The sequence below is a fragment of the Cornus florida genome, unplaced genomic scaffold (genome assembly GCF_030987335.1).
Source record: "Cornus florida cultivar Cherokee Brave unplaced genomic scaffold, ASM3098733v1 CherokeeBrave_3.0.0_Hap2_Chr01, whole genome shotgun sequence".
Lineage (NCBI taxonomy): Eukaryota > Viridiplantae > Streptophyta > Magnoliopsida > Cornales > Cornaceae > Cornus > Cornus florida.
The window spans coordinates 73,906,417-73,926,607 of NW_026775571.1; the positions used below are offsets into that span (position 1 = coordinate 73,906,417).

General features: G+C 33.3%; 1 pseudogene; it reads right to left on the bottom strand.

The window, feature by feature from the left end:
* Nucleotides 1-518: 518 nt before the first annotated feature.
* Nucleotides 519-15,103, bottom strand: LOC132300859 (uncharacterized; annotated as a pseudogene).
* Between the last annotated feature and the right edge of the window lie 5,088 nt (nucleotides 15,104-20,191).

Here is a 20,191-nt window from a genome sequence, read left to right on the forward strand (position 1 = left end):
AAAAAATGTAATTGTTAGTTTAAAAATATCTTTTAAGAGTTTTTCAAATTAAAAAAAAAATTATTTTTTAGTCAATTGTGTACCTTTCACTGTTCTATCATATTCCCAAATCTACAGGTTATTACTACTCTGCTGCTATATTATTTATGTAATTTGGAAAAGGCAGTTAAAAATTCCCAAATGATTGTAACTCCGGATTTATTTTAGACAATTAAAATACATTAGAACCCTAACGTCTATGTGTTTTTGTTTTACATTGAATTGATTATTAACCAAAGTTCCATATCTGTCTCACAGTTTCCATCAAAAAAATAAACAAATAAATAGAAACAAAACAAAAGCAATCATCAGCCACTTTATGGCAGATCTAAAACTGCCTTCTTTTTCAAAACTGTTTATTATTCAAATATGCTTGTGACATGCTAATGCTGACTGAACCAACATCAACCACTTCCTTCACAATGGAGTGCTTGATCCCATGCAACGTTCCTTTCCTATGCATCCAAAATTTATCCGGTTTCAAAGTTTCTTCCCCTATGCACCTCTTCCAACATTCTTATTTTCAGTATCATTTTGTTTGGTGGAAGCGACGTTCCACGCGCTAGTTTCTCCAGTTTTCGAGCTCCCAGCTGTAATTTTTTCATCTGGATTTCCCAAAGCAGCTTCTTCATCAAAATGCTTGCTTTGCTCTTCTTTTTCATTGGTGACCTCACTACAATTTCGATCCCCTTCTTTATCACCCCTGAAGTAAGATAAGAAGCATAGGTTGCCAAATATTAGTCTGCTGTCAGCAATAAGGTTTTAAATTTTGATAACATAACAACCTGAAAATATGACTTGATCACCCAATAATGGGAAGATAATAGTAGTCTTTTTTTTATCTTTTTGTTCTCGTGCTGAACTGAAATTTTATTGTCTACAAAGCTGGCTAATAAGCTCCAATGGGTCGTTTTCCAAAACATACATTTCTCTAGCAAGGAAACTCTGCCCAACTCTAATGACAATGTGATGGAAGATTCCTATATATGGCAAACCTCTTTGAATTTTTTCCAAATATCCGTCAACCTTCAGGTGACCAGTTTAAGAAAAAACAAGATACTTCACAAGATGATTTATGAATTTTTTTACTCTTTTTAATTCAAATGTTTTACATTTCAAAACTTATTACAATGTTATATGACCCACATAACAAGAACATCGACTCTTCTACAGAATAAGATGGAAAGGATTTCCAAACTTGTGAGCAATATGAACTTTGTACCCGTTAGGCAAAATAAGCTAATCTGGGATTGTCAAAGTGATATCTTGTCAAGGGTATGAATGAATTGAGCCAAGTATTGGACTATTCAAGAGTGCTTGGAAATAGTGGAATGTAAATCTGATATTGCCTATAGACCAAGCTCAACCAATCAAAGCTTCATTCAAGCATGTTTGCCCATACTCAAGTTTTTTCATGGTCTGCAAAAATCTTAAAATGGTACCACCTACAAGATGCAAGAAATCCTCTTATGTTCTTAACCTGATCGGGAAGAGGCCAAGTCCTTAAGCATTTTCATTCAAAAGCCAACCTTGAGCTTGGCTTGTAAAGATTTTAACAAGTTCGAACAAGCTGAATAATTTGCCAGAGCTTGAGTGGCTCTCTAAAACATAGTTTATTTCAAGTCCCCCCCAAAAGTATAATAACAATAACAATAACAATAACAACAACAATAGTGAAGTATAAAAAATTTCTTACCCTGAATAAATAACGAGTCCAATAGCAACAGCAGCAAAGGCTATAAAGTACATCCAATCAACCTGGGGAGAAATTCAGCACCCTTGAGTTTAGAGTTGAGTCAAATATTGAATAAAAATGCAGGTAAAGCTTAACGTTCTTATAAACCTTCTCATGATATGCGAATCAAAACAGCCCACATATCTGAAGTCAACAACGACAAGTTTAGCATTGTGGACCCACTGATCTGCGTGGAAAAGATAGTTATGTCAGTAGAAAAAGACAGTTACGTCAGTAGAAAAAGACCTACAGGATAACAAAGATGTTAGCATGAATTCGCAGAGAGTACATTTTTATTCTAACTAATATCCCATTGGCAAAGGTTTAAAATTGTCTGGAACCATTGGTCATTAACAAAATGGAATTAATTTATATATAACTTCAATAGCTCCCCCCACCCTCCTCTCCCACTTGTCAGTTGCTAATACGTAAATCCACCATCCAACAAGCAGGAAGTACTTAAACCACTAAAGGTCACATTTCCTAGACTGTTTACTGTGAATTTTTCATCACTCTTTTGATTCTGAAGAGTCCTATATATACTTCCTCATGTACGCATCTCCATCACGGTCTATTTAAAATTCTAAAAGATCCTTCTCGTAGGAACCAAACAGAAAGTGCAACTATGATTTCTATAATGAAAGTTTGAATCAAATTCACATTAAATTTTTGCAAAGAAGTTTCAAATGGTATAAAAACAAAAGAAACATCATATGCCTTAGTTTGGCTTAAAATCATAAATCCCTTGTGGGGCACTTCAAGGCTCCCATCAAAACAAGGCAACATGAGTAAAACACCTTAAGCCTTTAAAACTTGGGTGGGAATCTCATTAAGCTTACCCCTTATGAGCCAGGACATAGTCAAAGTTGCACTTTGTGCACCTCAACTCATGAGGCATGCATCTCTTGTGTCTAAATTTTTAACTTTTTTGGTTCTCTTTAATGATTAACCATCTCTCTATGTGATACGTGACCAACCATTTCTCTTTTGTCACTTAATTTGGAACATACATCTTTATACATATACGAGCAAGTTAACTATATACCTCGAACCTCACGGGGTCTTATCAATATTTGGAGGGGACAAAGGGTGGGGGCTCGAGTTCGCGAATTCTGGATGGTGAATCCCCTCTGCATTTGGTGGTGTCTATGGAAAGAACGCAATAGAAGATCCTTTGTTGGGGAGGAGTTACCCATTGGGGCACTTAAGTATTCTATTATTTGTTCTTTTTTTAGTTGGGGCATGGGGAGAGATTGTTCTTCCGTTGAGGAGTTTTTGGACTTTTTGGGGTCTTTGGATCCTTAGGCTTTCTTTTTTTTGCTCTTGGTTCTTGTTTAGCTCTTGGGATGCGTTCCCCTTTTGAACGCTTTCTAATACAATTTTACTTATCAAAAAAATATATACATACGAGCAAGTTATAATGTTTATATTGCTATTTCCAAAATTTCGTGATTGGATTATTATTTTTCTATTTTTATGTACAACCTTGATATATTAAATTTTACTATATACTTAGCTTAAATTTGCTAATATGCCCCAGTAAGAGAAGTTCATATATTACTATTTATTTTGTATTTTACCTTTTTATTCTTTTATAACAATTCCACGTATACTATCCAGTATATGTCCCACCTATATGGGATATGGAAGTAGAAAATTAGAGACAAGCCTAATCTTTGTTATTATATTGCGCAAAGTGGCTGCACTGAGGCTTGAACCTGTTATCACGTTAATTCCAGTTTTTACCATTGCACCAACGAATAACCCCTCAAGACATTTTACCTGAAGTGCAAAATAAACTGTAGAACTTACCTTTACACCTCAACTTCAATGGTGTAACACAATTGGCCACAAACTTTCACGTTAACCACTTGGCTCTTTATTATGGTCTTAATATATTTATAAACATTTTTATTTAGAATTCAAAGTCATACTGTCAAAGTGTTAAGGCTCAGTGTCTTAAAGATTACAAGTTTCCTAACAGAAAGAAAAACGCCTCACTCTTGTTTCTTTTTTTCCCAATTTTCTCAACGTGCAATACGAATCCATTTTTTATTTTTATTTTTTTTTGTAAACTTAAGTAGTTACCATGCCATTTTAAAGAATGTGCTCAAAAAATTTTCCATTAAAATTGCGGAAGTAGATTATGAAAATGCCATGTATTAGTCACCAAGATTATGACAATGCCATATATCGTTTACCAATTGCATCTCTTCACTAGTCTGGATTTATGTGTTGACTTTTGTGTGCATGTGTGTGTGAGAGAGAGGGAGAGAGGGAGAGAGATTAACAAGAGACTAACAGCCCCAGCTGACCAGTGGATAGATTTGAGCTCATTGCGCTTCAGTATGCTTCTACAGTCATAGTTAACGAAACAGATTGACCACAAAAAGGCATAGGAAAAAGATTAATTATCAAAAAGAGAGCATATCAAAAATATTGTTTGTTTCTCAACAACATAAAAAAAAAATAAATAAATAAAGAAGATGGTACCATATCAAAAAAAATTGGGCCTGTATGGATGCCTCTTGAATTTGAATAGCCCCATTCACTTCTTGGAAGTCATTTTAATATTGAAATTTATCATCTAGAATGGAGGCATTAGAGAAGATGGTACCATATCAAAAAATTTGTTTAAAATCTTAAACTCAAGTCATTTCAAAGAAACCAAAAACTCACCACATTGAAAGAAACACAATGGAACTCTAATTTCTTTAAATGTCTCCATTCAAAATGATGTACTTCTACAATGAAAGGCTATAAAAATTGTGAATAAGGTCATTCAAGTTCAAGGAACGTCCAAGCAAGCCTTGAATATTTCCATTAAATCAATTTAAAGGCAACAGATCAACCCAAGTTGAATATAATCACAGAAGTTCAATATACTGCAAGAAATATTAGTTTACTGTTTAGCTGTGAAATCAAGGATACATTTGGCAAGCACTGACAATGGCACCAAAAAGGCCCAACATTACCATGAGCTGTACCCTATCAGCACTTTTCACAAGAAACTCCTGCACATAACCGAGTATTAGGGTTAAGGTGCAAAAATCTAAATACACCATTGTTACCAAAAATAAAAAAGTAAATAAAGGGGAATTTAAACCAACTTCATGTGGACAGCATTGGACCCATTTCTGTTTCAATAGAACTGCTATTAACTCAGTACAATTGGAACAATTTATGAGTTTGCAAAAAGAAGGAAAAAAATAGAAAAATAAAAATGAGAAACGGAAATATATATATATATATATATATATATATATATATATATATATTCAGCAAAAAAAGACTTTGGCTCCTTCACCCGATTATCTGGCGTCTTTTCTATTAGGCAACCGCCACTTATTTGTGGCATCATCCATCATCTTCTTCAATATGATTTTTCTTACATATTTCTAGTATCAGTTAACTCTCTATAAAAGAAGTCTTCCTAGATCTTTCTAGAAACAGGTATCTCTCTTTCTCTTTGTTGTTGTCGCCTCTTTCTTTTCCTCCATTACACGACTTCTACATTACCCCACCCTGTGCACATTGCTTACATAAAATCAGTTGCACAGCTCTAATCCCTGACTTGTGCATTGACTAATTTTTTCCATATTAGCTATGATTCTTAATCTAATTTCAGTGACTGGTAGGTTGGATAAAAGCACAGTTGATTGTTCAACAACCCCATCTGTATAAATTCTCATTTCACAGGTCTGCTATAAGTGAGTGAAGAAAAGGGGCTTACATAAGTTATGTCTATGGGAGGGGTGATATGCTAAAAAGTGGGACAGATAGAACCAGAAAAAAATTGATAACATGATGGTTGGGACTGCAAAAAAAGGCATCAGATGGCTACCAGTGAGGAAGCGAAAGGATTTCAGCCAAGATATGATCTGTATTCCCCTTTCATTTTATATGAAAGTGAACCACCACAAGTTTTGCAAACTAATTTACTAAAATGTCCTTAGTTCTAATGAGTTAGCCAGGACTTCTAACAGAAAATAAAATTCCATTCTCATAACTGAAAGAAAGAAATTTAATACACAAAACCTAGAACAAAAGATCTAGGGCGAAGTTTACGAAAATATAAAAAATATGAATACACGAATAAACAGTAATTATAAAAATATAGGCAATTCATAAAGGAATAAGGTTTTCAAAACTTCAGATAGAAAATGCTACCAATCAGAAGCAACCAGAAGAATACCAAAATATATCGACTTTCCTAGCATTCGAAATTAATTCTATCAATCGGTATTTCATTTGCTTGCTGGACGGGTTTTTTATTAAGCACGCATGAATTACAAGTGGATAACATGATACAACTGCACAAACATCTTTTATTAAAGCTAAGAAAAAAGATCACTAAGTGGGAGAAATAGATGACAAAAGAGAAGGAAGCAAAAATGAAATAATCAAGAGAAACGATCACAGCAAGAAAAAAATAGAGAGAAAAGGAAAGGAAAAGGAAAATAGTCCCGAAAAGCAAGCAACAGGAACATTTACCAAAAAAGAGAGAGTAACAAAAGCTTTTTGAGGCCATTTTAAGGGGTTTGTAACTTCAAATCAACCATGTATTATACAAGGAGGGAAGAAAAAAAATTTACAACGGTTGATGACGACAAACATAGGTCTCTATCTAGTCTTTACCCTGCTAGCATGCTGTGTAAGAGGGACCAGCACTGAGTAACCGAAATAAAAATAAAGTAAAAATATTATAATAATCATAGGAAGCTGTCCACTGATATGTATATGAGAAAAACTATTAGACCTTAACCCTAGTCTCTGATTATAGTTGCACAAGGTCCGTGATCTAGACCTAGAGCGGGGTGCATAGGTCTTAACACTTAGTAAAATAAAACACTGCCAATTTGTGAATTATGAGCACATCTTAAGCAAATAAGTCCTGCCCTCATTCATATCCTGAACGGGGGCAGGGGGGAGTCCTTTACACAGAAGGAAGAATGAGAGTAACCACCGCAACCACAGGCTGAAGCAATATCAATCAATTACATTGTTAATTATGTAAGTGATAAGAATAAATCAGTGAAATAAACCAATCACACTCAGAACACCAGATTTTACGTAGAAAACCCAAACAGGAAAAACCACGGGACCCAGCCAGGCAGATAAAGCATCCACTATGTAGAAAAGATATTATAAACTAAGTAACCAGACTCTAAGACCAAGAATCCCTTAGTCCCTCCCAACTCAAACTTATGCAAGACCAATCCCAGATCCTTCAGCTGCTGATCTGTTGACAGACTTTGCCTGTCACAAACTCTGCTTCTCCATGAATTATCTATCTCCTTGCTAGTATCGTCCAACTATGTGTGTAGGCTTTTTTGTTGAAATCCTTTGAGAGAAGCAACTTAATCTTCAATAACTCAGTGATCCACTCACCATGCTAGATGTATGATGATGGATGCAAAGACACAAAAGCCTGGTAATCAAAAGATTACTAAAGAGCACAAGCAATATGGATGAAAAACTTTGATGCAAAAGTGTGCCATAGAACTTGTGCTAGCTATATTCTCCACTTTTTTAAAACAATGCATGACTTTTTATAGAGAATAGGGTCAGAGAAAATAGGGTTTTAGATTGGTTGAATTTGAAAAGGAAACTCAGAATTTGAACTGCTCGATCAATCGAGTCAATTATCAATTGATCGACAAAAGGCCAGTATCCTTCGATGGATCCCTCGATCAATCAGTCTCCCATCCTAATTAGTTTTGGATTATGATTTTATTCTATTTTTCAAAAACACTTTCAATGCATATTGAATAAGTTGCCCTCGGATTAGGAAACACAACTTAACTTAACTAATTAGAAACTTTAAAATAAACAAATTGCAGAATTTTGATCGCAAATGTGCCATCCTAACTCCTATATCCTAATAGCATAAACAGCAAATATACCTTTCCTACATAAATTAACCCAAGAAATGTCTTCAAACCAGATATGCATGCATACTAATGATGAATGATGATATAAAATTACCTCACTGACATTACTGACAGCATAAGCGTAGACCCAGCAATCACAAGCAAATCACCTTTAAAAGGATTGCTCCCACCTAAAGCCAAAATAATATTATGTAACATCAGGGAAAATTAGTTTAGTACGTAGATACACAAACAATGATATCTTTTGGAATCAAAAGTTCTACTGCAAGCTACATATCATATTGAATAAAACATTACTTTTTCCAACATTATATCGAATAATTGTCTCAGACCTACATCCTAGTTATGCAGATGTGAAGATGAGCAACTCAAAAAAATTAGAGTGCAAGATTTGTGTGCCTGCTGTGCTATATTCATGTACAAATGTGGCCAATTAGTGCTCTATTCAAGTCAGAATCTGGCCTATTAGGACTCTTCACTCTTGTGACTTATTTGACACTCAATTTTTCTCCACCTCCGGCAATACGGACTACAATCTGTCGTGGGAGAATCTAGAAGGGGTTACTTAACACGCATAGCTTGTGTCAAGAGTCTACTAAAAGATAAATTTCTACTCCATCACTGGAACTTTAACAAAAGAATATATAATAAGAGTAGGATTCGAGTGACGATGAAGTTTAAAGTCAAGACTTTGCCTGCTTTGATACCAAGTTGAAGTTGAATCTTGTGTTTGTAGAAATAGAGAGGAAGAGGAAGAAAAGAGAGAAGAGAATTATGTGAAGGATGAGAGTGAATTAGAGTTTTCCCAGACCTCTCACCTATTTATATAGTGGGAAGATAAAAAATATAATAGTACCCTTAATGAATAAAAGAAATAACAAACAAATATTAAAAGAATAACAAGCATCAATGGGGAAAACAAAGATATCAAACGACCAGCAAAAAGAGATGAACTTGAATAAAAAAATTCACATAATTATGCGAACATTAAGTCAATAGCCATATGAATCCTATAATATCAATCTGTTTAACATTATCTGTATATGAATCTTTACCAATGATACAACCAGACAAACATGTCAAGTAAACCACACAAAATATAACTAATTTTAGGGTCATTGGAATCAGATACGCTACAATTTTGAAGTCCAGGAACTACATGAACAGATAATGGAAGTTTCTTGACCATCCAAAAAGAAAAAAGTATATTACAAGTAAATCATCTACCTTGAGCAGATAAGGAGCAGGATAAAGTTAGAATCAACCAGGTAAAAGAGCATTTTCTTACTTGATCAGTCTTTTGCATGGACATCTGAAAAAACCACCACAACAAGACCAGCTACATAGAGTGCTACGCCTGTAAATTTTCTGTATCTGTATTTTGTCTTCAAGAAAAGCCAGGTAAGAATTATGACAGATGGGATTGACCAGCAATCCAGTAGCATGACTCTTGTTAGGGATGTCACATGTGTACTGATATGCCATCACCACTGCACATCAAACAAGGATAAGATCAATTTCTAGAATACTTAACCTTCTCAAATAGAAAAAGAATTGTTTCTTGACTGCAACCTCAAAAATTTCAAATGTTGCTTCTTGGAACAAAAATAAATCGGAATGATAGGGGAGTAAACTTTGGTTTTCCTAAGGGAAATGGAAAATTTTCCATATACATATTCATCATTTGTTCATAGTTGATTCAGTGAATCAATTTTTCAAATTGATAATCCTCAATGAATTATTACTTTTTGGTCTAAGAGTGTTACTCATTACCCATTTTTAAGTTATAAGTAGTGTCTCTTTTTGCAAGTAAATAACATCAGTTTGAACCAACATTGTAATAATTGAGTTCATCCAACAATAATATATTCATTGAATCATCAAAAATGGTGTTCAAATTGATAACTTCCCCATGGGCATTGGATCACATAACCTGTGTGCTTTCCATAGGGATCAAAGAAAAGCCCGTGGCCCGATAGCCCAACCAAGCTGGCCCAAGTCCGCCAGGCTCTGTCCCAGCCAGAAAATGCCGCATGCAATTTCAGTCCAATAATGACCTGATTATAGGGCCTGAGAACAATTGCACTATTTGAACCTAAAGAGGGTTTAACTTGGGACAAGTTTTTTTTTTTTTTTTGTTTTTGAAAGGCAACTTGGGACAAGCTTGTTCTACAATTAAATGATTTACCACTGAACCACAAACAAATTTTGTTTCATATTCTTCTGTCGATATATACTTCTATTTATATATATATATATAAGTGAAAAAGTCATGTTTACTTATTAAAAAAACTGCATCACCATGTAGGTCCCTCTTCTAAAGGGGAAGATTAAAGATGGACATAACATTTGTCAATAAACTGATACTCAAATCCGAATCCTTACATTGTTAAGTTTTGAGATTTTACGCTTGCACCAAGCAATGAACCCTGTAAAATTGCATCTATTTATATACATGCATTATGTACATACATAGACATATATGCATATTTATCTACATGTAGAGAGATATATACATACATATATATACATATATCTACAATATAAATGCAATTATGCACAAATAAATGTATACGTACATATACACAAAAATATTACATATCCCATACATATAACAAATAACATATATACACATATATACATATATGTATATGTGTGCGTCAAACTTTTTGTTAAGTCAAGGATAAGTTCATTTTTTTATTTTATTTTAAAGTTGTCTTACAAATGAATCTTTAAATTTTTTTTTTTTCCATGGTAATTTAAAATTTTAAACTTTCTACAATAACGCGAATGCATTAATAATCTTTCCCTAAAAGGTTATACTTTTCACAAATGGAGAAAAGCCATTGGTACTCAATGCCGGGCAATGTTGACATGGACTGTGTTACGTGAACTCTTTAATGTTACATAAGGTACCCATGTCAACAGAAACTTACACAGATATAGGCATGGGATTTATGTTCGATGCACAAACTAAAATCAGACATATCAAACTTCTATATGTGATAGTAGAAGAAGAAACAAACTCAAATTTGATAAAAAGGAAGATTTTCCTACTTCTCACACATACACACGCATATACATAGAGAGAGAGAGAGAGAGAGAGAGAGAGAGAGATGGAAAACCTTCTTCACCCCTTCCATTAATTAATTGGAATTAATTATACGTTAAACAATAGTATATATATATATATAACAGATTTGTATTTAAATGTGCAAGATATGCCTAGGTACCCATGCCCAACTTTTTGGGTAGTGCTGCATACTCCCACCCTTACAAGCCAATGACCTAAAATTTAGACACAATTCAAAACAAGTCCCAATATCATAAGACAAGTAGACAACCGTGAGATTTGGGGTTTACAGATATCCAAAACCTATACACCCACCTGCACCAAGTAAACTTTTTTTTTTTTATCGATAAGTAAAATTAATTGTATAAAAAAGCACTCAAAAGGGGAGTGAATCCCAATTGAAATACACAAGGCCAAAAAGAGTCTCTAAGCCTTCAAAAAAGCCAAAAAATCAACAGTCTCCTCTAAAGATCTATAATTTCTCCCAAAATCCCAACAAAAAAGAGAGGAAAGAATAGCGAATTTAAGCATAGAAATAGGCATCTCCTTTCCTTCGAAATATCTCCTATTCCTCTCAACCCAAATACACCACCACACACATAGAGGCATAGCCCTCCAAGCATCCTGAATAAGAGCCCCCATTGTACAACCTCTCCAAGCCTCAATCAACCCTCTAGAGGATCTAGGCATAACCCAGTGAATCCCAAACAAACCAAGCATCAAATCCCAACATTCCCTGGCCATGGTGCAATGTAAAAGAAGGTGATCCACTGTCTCCTCATCACAAAGGCACATGTAACAACGATTGACCACCACCTGATTTCTCCTCCTCAAATTATCTTGGGTTAAAATCTTTCCCAAGTAAACATGACATGCCCAAGTCCATATAAATAGAACAAGGAGCACTCTTTGGCCTTAATATAGATATAGAGAAGTATATATATCATTATAAGATGTTACCATCTTGTTTGAAAAATATAAACATAATCGGATATGCAAGCAACTACAAGAAAGTTTACTTTTTTCCATTGAAGTTATATATAAACTTTCTAGTTCTAGATTGCATTCAAGCTAGTAATTTATAAAGTTTTAAGGTTTGAATATCCTCAAAAGAGGGATAGAATAAAAAATTACAAGCTGAACAGGAAAACTACACGGTGCTTACTTGCAATCAGGGCCTTTTCTGAAGTTGCACTCTTGCACTTTATTCCCACCATATTTATTTAGTTCAGAGAAACTTGTAGGGGAACCAGCAGAAATTTGCTTCCAAAGGTACACTTAACAGCATTAGGTGGCACATATGATGTGGTATCCGGAGGTTACAATAACTTTTACATGTAAGAAACTTAAAGAAAAAGTTCACAGCGTTCTTTCAGAAGGGGAATGATCCAGTGAGAATAGTAGGCTTCTCAATGATGAAAGAATTGTACAGAGCAGAAAGCGCAGGGATTACAATGTCATGCTGGAATTTAAGAAGTTACAGTAAACCAAAAATCACAATAGAAAACAGCATGTAAGAATCTAAGGTAATTGAAAATAACCAAATATGGACTCAAAGGTAGTCGAAGATCTATCATCTATAGGACTGGAAGTATACCAAATTGGTTATTTAGACTAATAAATTTGAATTCTCATTGCATTACATAAATGACAACTCTGAGATAATCTAAGACTGTGATGCAGGACAAGGGAGAAGCCTTAAATAGTTAAGAACTAAAGAGTTCAGAGGCTGAAAGTCCAAAGAACTAGGGCTGAAATTTGGAGGTTCGATAGTAGAAATGTAGAAAAACAAAGGAGAAGTGGCTGGAAATTCAAATAAACAGATTGGTAGAGAAAAAGAATTGAAAACAAGAAAAAACCTATTGGAATCACTCCAACAGGGCCTAGGTATACCAACGGGCCAGTGGCCTAACGGTTTCAGACTCTTACTTCCCAAATGGAGGTCAGAGGTTCAAGTCTCAGAACAGACGTGTATCACACCTAGAGAAGGCCTCACACCCTCAGAATTTGTGAATCACTCACAAAGAAACCTCAAGGATATTTTTATTCATTCATTGACTTAGTAATCAAAATTACGGTGTAGAATGCTATGTAATTCTCTCAATCCAGTGTAGCACTTAAAAGCTCTTGGGATAGTGTGAATCTGTGATGCTTGAGGGAATCCTGCTAGAATAAGTAGTAGTTAAAGCCTATAGACTGCTATGTAAGTCTTTCAATCCAATGCAGCACTTAAAAGCTCTTAGGATAGTGTAAAATCTGTGATGCTTGAGGAAATCAAGATGGGACACATAGCTTTTTCTACCTCTCGGTTTTAACTTTTCTGCACTTTTTAAGACGTCAAAAAAGGCAGACAATATCTTAATTTCTATTCAACCCTTGAAAATCTCACTAACAACCCCAACTCCTTCCCCGTTTTGCTCCTTCAACCCAAGCACCTTACAACTCCAACCAAGCCCCTATTTATGGTTCACAGATAAAGTTCACAATCCTATAACATCCCCAAAAATTTCGTCTTTCTTCAATTTATAGTAAACGCAAAAGATGCAACTCTCCTTAAACCATTATGAAACCCTCAAACTCCATAATTTGATCAACGTTTATGGTTATACCTACATATAAATTGATTAATTTGACCATACACTTCCTATTTAAAGCAGTCTCAATCCCGGATTAATTTTTGCATCAGAGCTCATGGTGAAGTGTTTTAACACACTTGCCCCGCATCAAAGTTTCACATATGGATGATTCATTGTCAAATGGAGATGAGACAATATGAGTGGAATCTGGTTATCCGAGACCACATTGGAGCTTCCATAGCAGCAATCAAGAGACTGTTCAACAATTAGTAGACAATGGGGAAGCTTATAAAGTAGGGACAAGTATAAAATCAGACATACGGTTGGTAGTTGAAATATATGTCAAGAAGATTCTTGAAAAGGCTTCAAACTCCCAGACTCCAGATATTCCTTTGATATGTCATCTCACTAGACACATCCATAATTTTAATTTTGTTTTAATATATAGTGGGAAGCATTTTCCTCTAAGAGTTAAAGGTTGCCCATTCCATCTAGCGCATGCTCATGCTAATGCTAGGAAAGATGTAAAAAGGTTGGATGGAAGAGATACCTCTCTCTTTCTCTCTCTCTCTCATAAACACAAGCACACAACACTCGGATTGGACCAAAACAGAAAATTTTTACCAATGATGTTTCCATATTTGTTGGACTCAGAGGCTTGTAATGCTCTCATGAATCCCAACATGAGTATAAAGCATCAGCCCACTTTCACACACTGCCATGTTGGAGCTGCTTTGTTACTCTATCTAGTGTCTCTAATTCTCTTATATGTTTATCAATTAATCAACCTCAAAAACTATCCTTGCCTACAGTCATCATGAGAGTATATGACTTGGTTCTTTTGTTCCATGAAACTTCAAGCACCACAACTCGGCAACTAGAATGACAGCATTGCTTAATGGACCAGCAATAACATCAATTTAATCACAAAAAGGCTGAGTACAGAGAACTAACCTTCAGAGCTTTCCTTCGGTATATCATGATGCCTCCATATACTAACGCCAATTGCACATAATTTAGAAAAGACTGTGAAGTTGGTGCATTAATTCCTACACCACACAAAAATATATATAGGATCAAATTAAAATAGACTGCCAAACACCCAAATGGCAGAAAAATTAAGGAAATTTGGATTGAGAGTTTTAGATATTAGAAACATATGTTAATAATTTACCATACTCCGTCATAATAAAAGCAACCCAAAAATGAAAAGCCAACAATTGAATGTCATTGCAAGATGGGGGGAAAATTGATTTTTTTTTTTTTTTTTTTTTTTTTTGTATAATGAGAATTTTCAGTTCATTCTCAATAATAATTACCAAGTTAAAAATAAAAATAAAAATAAAAATAATAATAGAAGAATTCCAAAAAAAGAAAAACCAACAATTGAATGTCATTAAAATATGGGGGAAAAGGGGGAGCTTTTAAATTTTTAATAGTATGATGAGAATAACCAGTTCATTCTCAATAATAATTAATGCATAACTAGGTTAAAATGTTAATGCATTGTTTGTTTGTTGTCGTGTTTTATATATATATATATTTAAGCAAGCTGAATTTAAAAATAAACAAACCCAATTTCTAATGCAGTTGTTCTCAATTGCAAATTAAATAAGTCACATAATAACATGTAATAGGAGGACAAAAAAACACATGAATAAAGAGAGAGACCTTTTCTGGCGAGTTCAAAAGATGAAAAGCCTGTTGAAGTGATTAGAAGAGAAAGAAACTGCCCCAAACCAAGACTGACAAACATCTTCTTCGTCCACAATTCCTTAAAATTCATAATAATTTCAGTCTCTCTCTAAAATTTGAACAAAACTACTTAATACCCAAATCAAAGAATAACACCAAACAATAAGAAACCTAATCACAGAACACCCATTATTGTCCAAGTCCTCAATCTTCCACAAATCGTATCAGAGTCATAAAAACTGAAGACCCACTAAAGATTTATGGAAAAGGGTATACTCAAACAAAAATGATGATTATACTTTGAATGAAAGTGGCAACGAAAAGGAGAGGAGAGTTTAATCTGACACCCTCCAGTGAAAATCAATGGCTATGAGGAGTTCCCAGATTCTCTAGGGTTGTTGTGTGTGCATTCTCAATCAGTTGAAATTGGAGAGTGAATGACATAAACTATATTATTTGTAGTTTTCGTTTCAGCTGTTGGGTAGTCAGAGACAGCAACAATTAAAAGCATACAAATATTTTCTGTGTACATAGTGTGTGTGTGTTTAAAAATTATAACATAAAAGAAATACTTGCTAAAAAAAGGAAATAATAAATACAGTAAAAATATAAAATGAATACATAATAACTCATTTGCTTCTCTTTCTTTTCTTTTCTTTTCTTTTTTTTTTTCAATTCCCAAATTCAAAGGTGGTGTGATTATTTTGCTTAGCAGATATTGGCAATTTGACACTGATAAAGTTTTAGACATACTAGAAAAATAGAGAAACAAAGGAATTAAAGATAGCCTCTCTAGGGGACCATTTTTATGGACCATCGTTAAAGTGGCTTGATTATTGGGTTTGGAAAAGTTGGAATTTAGGTGGGTAAGGTTTTGGTAAAAAAAATTAAAAAACTAAAAATTTGAAAATTGTATTTAGTTCAATTTTTTCAAATTTGTTTTATGAAAACACAAATAAAAATGTCTATAATTTCTAAAGAACTGTTTTTTTGTAATTCTAAAAAAATATTCTTTTATTTTCTAAATCTTTGAGAATTGTTTTTAAAATTACAATTCAAAGAGGCCATTTATTTTTATTTAGTAAACTCGCAAACCACAAATATCTAGGATTTTTTTTTTTTTTTTAACAGGAAAAACTTCAAGATGGCAAAATTTTCTAATCTCTTTAGAAAAAAAATATATAAAAAAAAATGAAAAAAATAAAATGAAAAATTCATGTAGTCAACTCATGCACCAATGCTGCATCCAAATTTATCACTAACAAATAACAGTTGGTCCCACTTCAGAGAAAAATTTCAACATTCCCATCAAATAATTAGTGAGATTTAGAATTTTCAACATCACCATAAAATAATGAGTGACATTTAGCAATTAGAGCATACCACAATCCAGTGTGGATGGCACTACAGATTCAGCTAAGTACACCAAATGATATTATGTTAACCCTGGAGCAAATCCCTTCTCCTAGATGAGATGGTGTGATGCCATTGGTCCAGCCTACATCAGCAGGTGGTGCCTTTCACACGGTACAACCACTCACTTATTTTGTTTAGTATATATTCGGACTTGTGTACGGTTTCTGTCAGCAGCACAATGTTGCTTAACCCTTTTTACCCTTTGACCTTTTGATTTATTGCGTTTTGCCCCTTTTATCTTTAACAAAAGCATTGGTTTTGGCCTTAATTGATTAATTAATACAAAAAAACAAAGATTCAATGGATAAAATTCGAATTATACATCTAAATGGGTGATTTTTTAGAAATTAATTATACCCAAAGAAATTCAAACTAAAACTTAATGCTAGGTGATACACTCGGGTTCAAATTTTTTTCAACTAAGTCAATCCCTTTGGTTTGGGCTTTCAGGCTTGCCCTTGGTTTCATTCATTAAAAAAAACAAAAAACAAAAATATATATATAGTTTTGTTAAAACAAAATTTAAATCAAAAGGTAATGCATCCCAATTTTTGGTAAGAATAATGAGAGGTATTTGAAATTATCTCAACAATAAGAAGTGAAGCAAGTAAGGTTATATGAAAGGAAGAACTAGATTTTATATATATATTTTTTTATTATTTTTAACTTTTTTTGTTTCTCAAAATAAAGTTAAAATTGAGAATTTTTATGTTTTTTCAAATCAAATGAGTTGGATACATTCATATTTCATACCTATGTTATAAGTAAGAAAATTCTTACCGAACAACAAAATTTGTGCAAGAAATAAAAATCATCTCTTTATATTGTTGAAATTCTTTCATAGATATAGTTCAATGTATTTTTACATTGTATATGTTTTAAGTGGTCCACATAAAAATTTAAAAGAATATGTGTCAACTTAAAATACTTACAATGAGACAAGCATTAATAACTTGAAACATTCCATAATTAGTGAAGTAGTGAGTTTTTTATTTATATATATTTTTTAAAATGGTGGTGTCGAATCTCTTAAAACATTCCATAATTTACCATCGCGAATATGCAATCCTCCCATTCCACATGCATTGGACATTTAGGAAAAAAATTCTAAAAATGACCTATTGGAACTCTCGACCAAGTGATATGCGTTTTGAAAAACTCTAATATGTAGCCTATATAAAAGTATATAAAAATTTAGGGTACATGGTCTTCTTGTGGACTTTAATCCATGGGATCGAAGCATATTATTATATATATCAAACTATTCTGACATGGAACTAGTGCTTGGTTTGGTTCAAGCACCTCAACCAGTGCTAGGAATGCAGCACCGTTTAGTCCACGAAGCCTATTACATGTTAGCTTTTTAATCAGGGCAAAAACATTGCCAAAGTGAAAACTTAGGGCATGTTTGGTAAGAGTTTTGTTTTTTTATTTTTATTTTAATTTAAAGTAAAATAAATATTTTATTATAAAATATTTTAATTAGTAATTAAAAGCATGTTTTGTAATTGAAAATTTTGAAAGCAAAAACATATTCGGTAAACAAAGGGTTGTAAGTTTTAGAAATATAATAACTACTTTTAAAAGGTGTGACAAGAGTTTTTCAAAAAAAAATACTGTTCGTTGTTATGAGTTACTACACTAAGGAAACATGTAAAAACGTTAAATTGGTGTTTTGACTTTTGGTCGCAGTCTACAAAATAAAACATTTTTTTACCGAATACAATTTTTGCACTGTTCATTGTTATAGTACCCGACAAAAACAAAAATATAAAAAATAAAACACGTACCAATGGCAAAAGGGTTGAGAAGGGGTGAAAGAGGTTTTTTTTTTTTCTTTTTTTCGAATCGTAAAGTTAGGGGTGGCAATTTGTGTTTGTGGGTCGTGTCGATGTAAAGATATTATACTAAATAGGTAAACTCAAACCCAACCCATTTAATAATCGTATCATGAATCCTAAACACTAACTTAACCCATTTATTAAACAGATAATACATGTTAACATGTTTAATGACCTGTTTCTCAAAACGAGACATATAATATTTAATCAAATACTAAATAATAAAAAAATTGTCATAATTAACCCAAATATTCAAAATAAAAAGAAAAATCATAAGGCATAAACAAGATTTATGTTGAAATAACTTAACTATCTATAGTAATTGAGTTTAAACATGTAACATATTACATAGGTCATATTCACGATTATAACATGTTAAGTTAAATGGGTCATAAACGGGTTGCACGGATTTAATTCTTTAACCATAACTCGACACAATTAAGTAACCAGGTTAATTGTGTCGACCATTTTATGACCCAAATTCGTTTATGCCAAATCCAAACCTTTTTTAATTTGTGTCATGTTGTCGTATCATGTCGTAATTTGTCAGCCCTAGGTAAAGCAAAAACACCCAAGAACCCGAATTCCTTCTCTGCTTTTTTCAAGATGGAAAAGTTATACCATTAGGTGAATTGTTTGTTTTGGCGGATTCAGGAATGATCAATGGGGTGAGTTAATACTAGTAATAAATTTTTTTTTTTTTTTTACTGGACTAATATTGGTTATAATAATAGAAATATATATATTTTTTGGTAAATTGCATTGACACCCCTTAATGTTTGGGTCAATGTCACTCAGTGGACAGTCAATGCATTAATTTACATTGGCACCTTTCAAGATTTCAAATGTCTTACCCCACACGCTCATATTATTCACTTCACTCCTCTCATCATCTCTTGCCGATTTGCATCTCCAATCCCCCCCCCCCCCCCCCCCCCCCCCCCCGCGCAACACACACACACACACACACACTCATGTTATTCACTTCACTCCTCTCATCATCTCTTGCCGATTTGCATCTCCAATTTTTAACCCTAAACCCATCTGCAACAATAACATACTCGGTGTAGGTTTTCAAAACAACCCCTAATTAGTTTGTACTCATTCGGTTGCTTTTTATGGTCGAAGAAAAAAAACTAAGTACAGATCATTTGATTTCCAGGAAGCAAATTTGTACTATTCAGTTAGTGCAATATATATAACCAATTTTTCGGAGGGCTATTTTTTTGTTAGCCAAACTAGTCATTGCCAGGTACATAAGGAAAAAAAAAAAAAAATCTAGTCATTGCCAACAGTAGCTTATTTTATTCATTAATCATAGCTGCAGTTTCTATTTCTATTGGCGCAAAAAAATATGTATACAAGGGTAGTTTGGTCTTATAAATGGTGTAAAAAAAAAGTTTATATTGTTTGTTTATAATTCTTGTGTCACCTTTAATGAGTCAAATAGTTAAAAAGTAATTTCGTACAAATTTAGAGGTCTTGAAAGGATATCATTTAAGACACAAGCACGTGCACCCATGCTACAACCAAATTTATCACCAACAGTTGGTCCCACCGTACAGAAATTTCAACATTCTCATAAAATAATTAGTGACATTTATTAGGCCATCTGCACCGGCCTCTGAATTTTGGTTCTCTAAAAATTTCACTTCAGTTTTTTCAAGTGTCATGTCAGCAATTTCAAGAGCCAGGTAAGCAGTTTTCGCTCTCCAGAAACATGTACTTCATCAGACTCTCCGAATTTTCGCTTTTCGAAAAAAAAATAATAAATTAAATTAAATTAAATTAAATTTTAAGATTAAAAATAATGAATTAGAATGTTACAAAATCCTATGGGAATAAGAAAATGAAATTTTAATTTTAATTATTTTTTAAAAAAAAAGTTTTACAAAATTGAATTTTTTTAAAAAAATTTACAA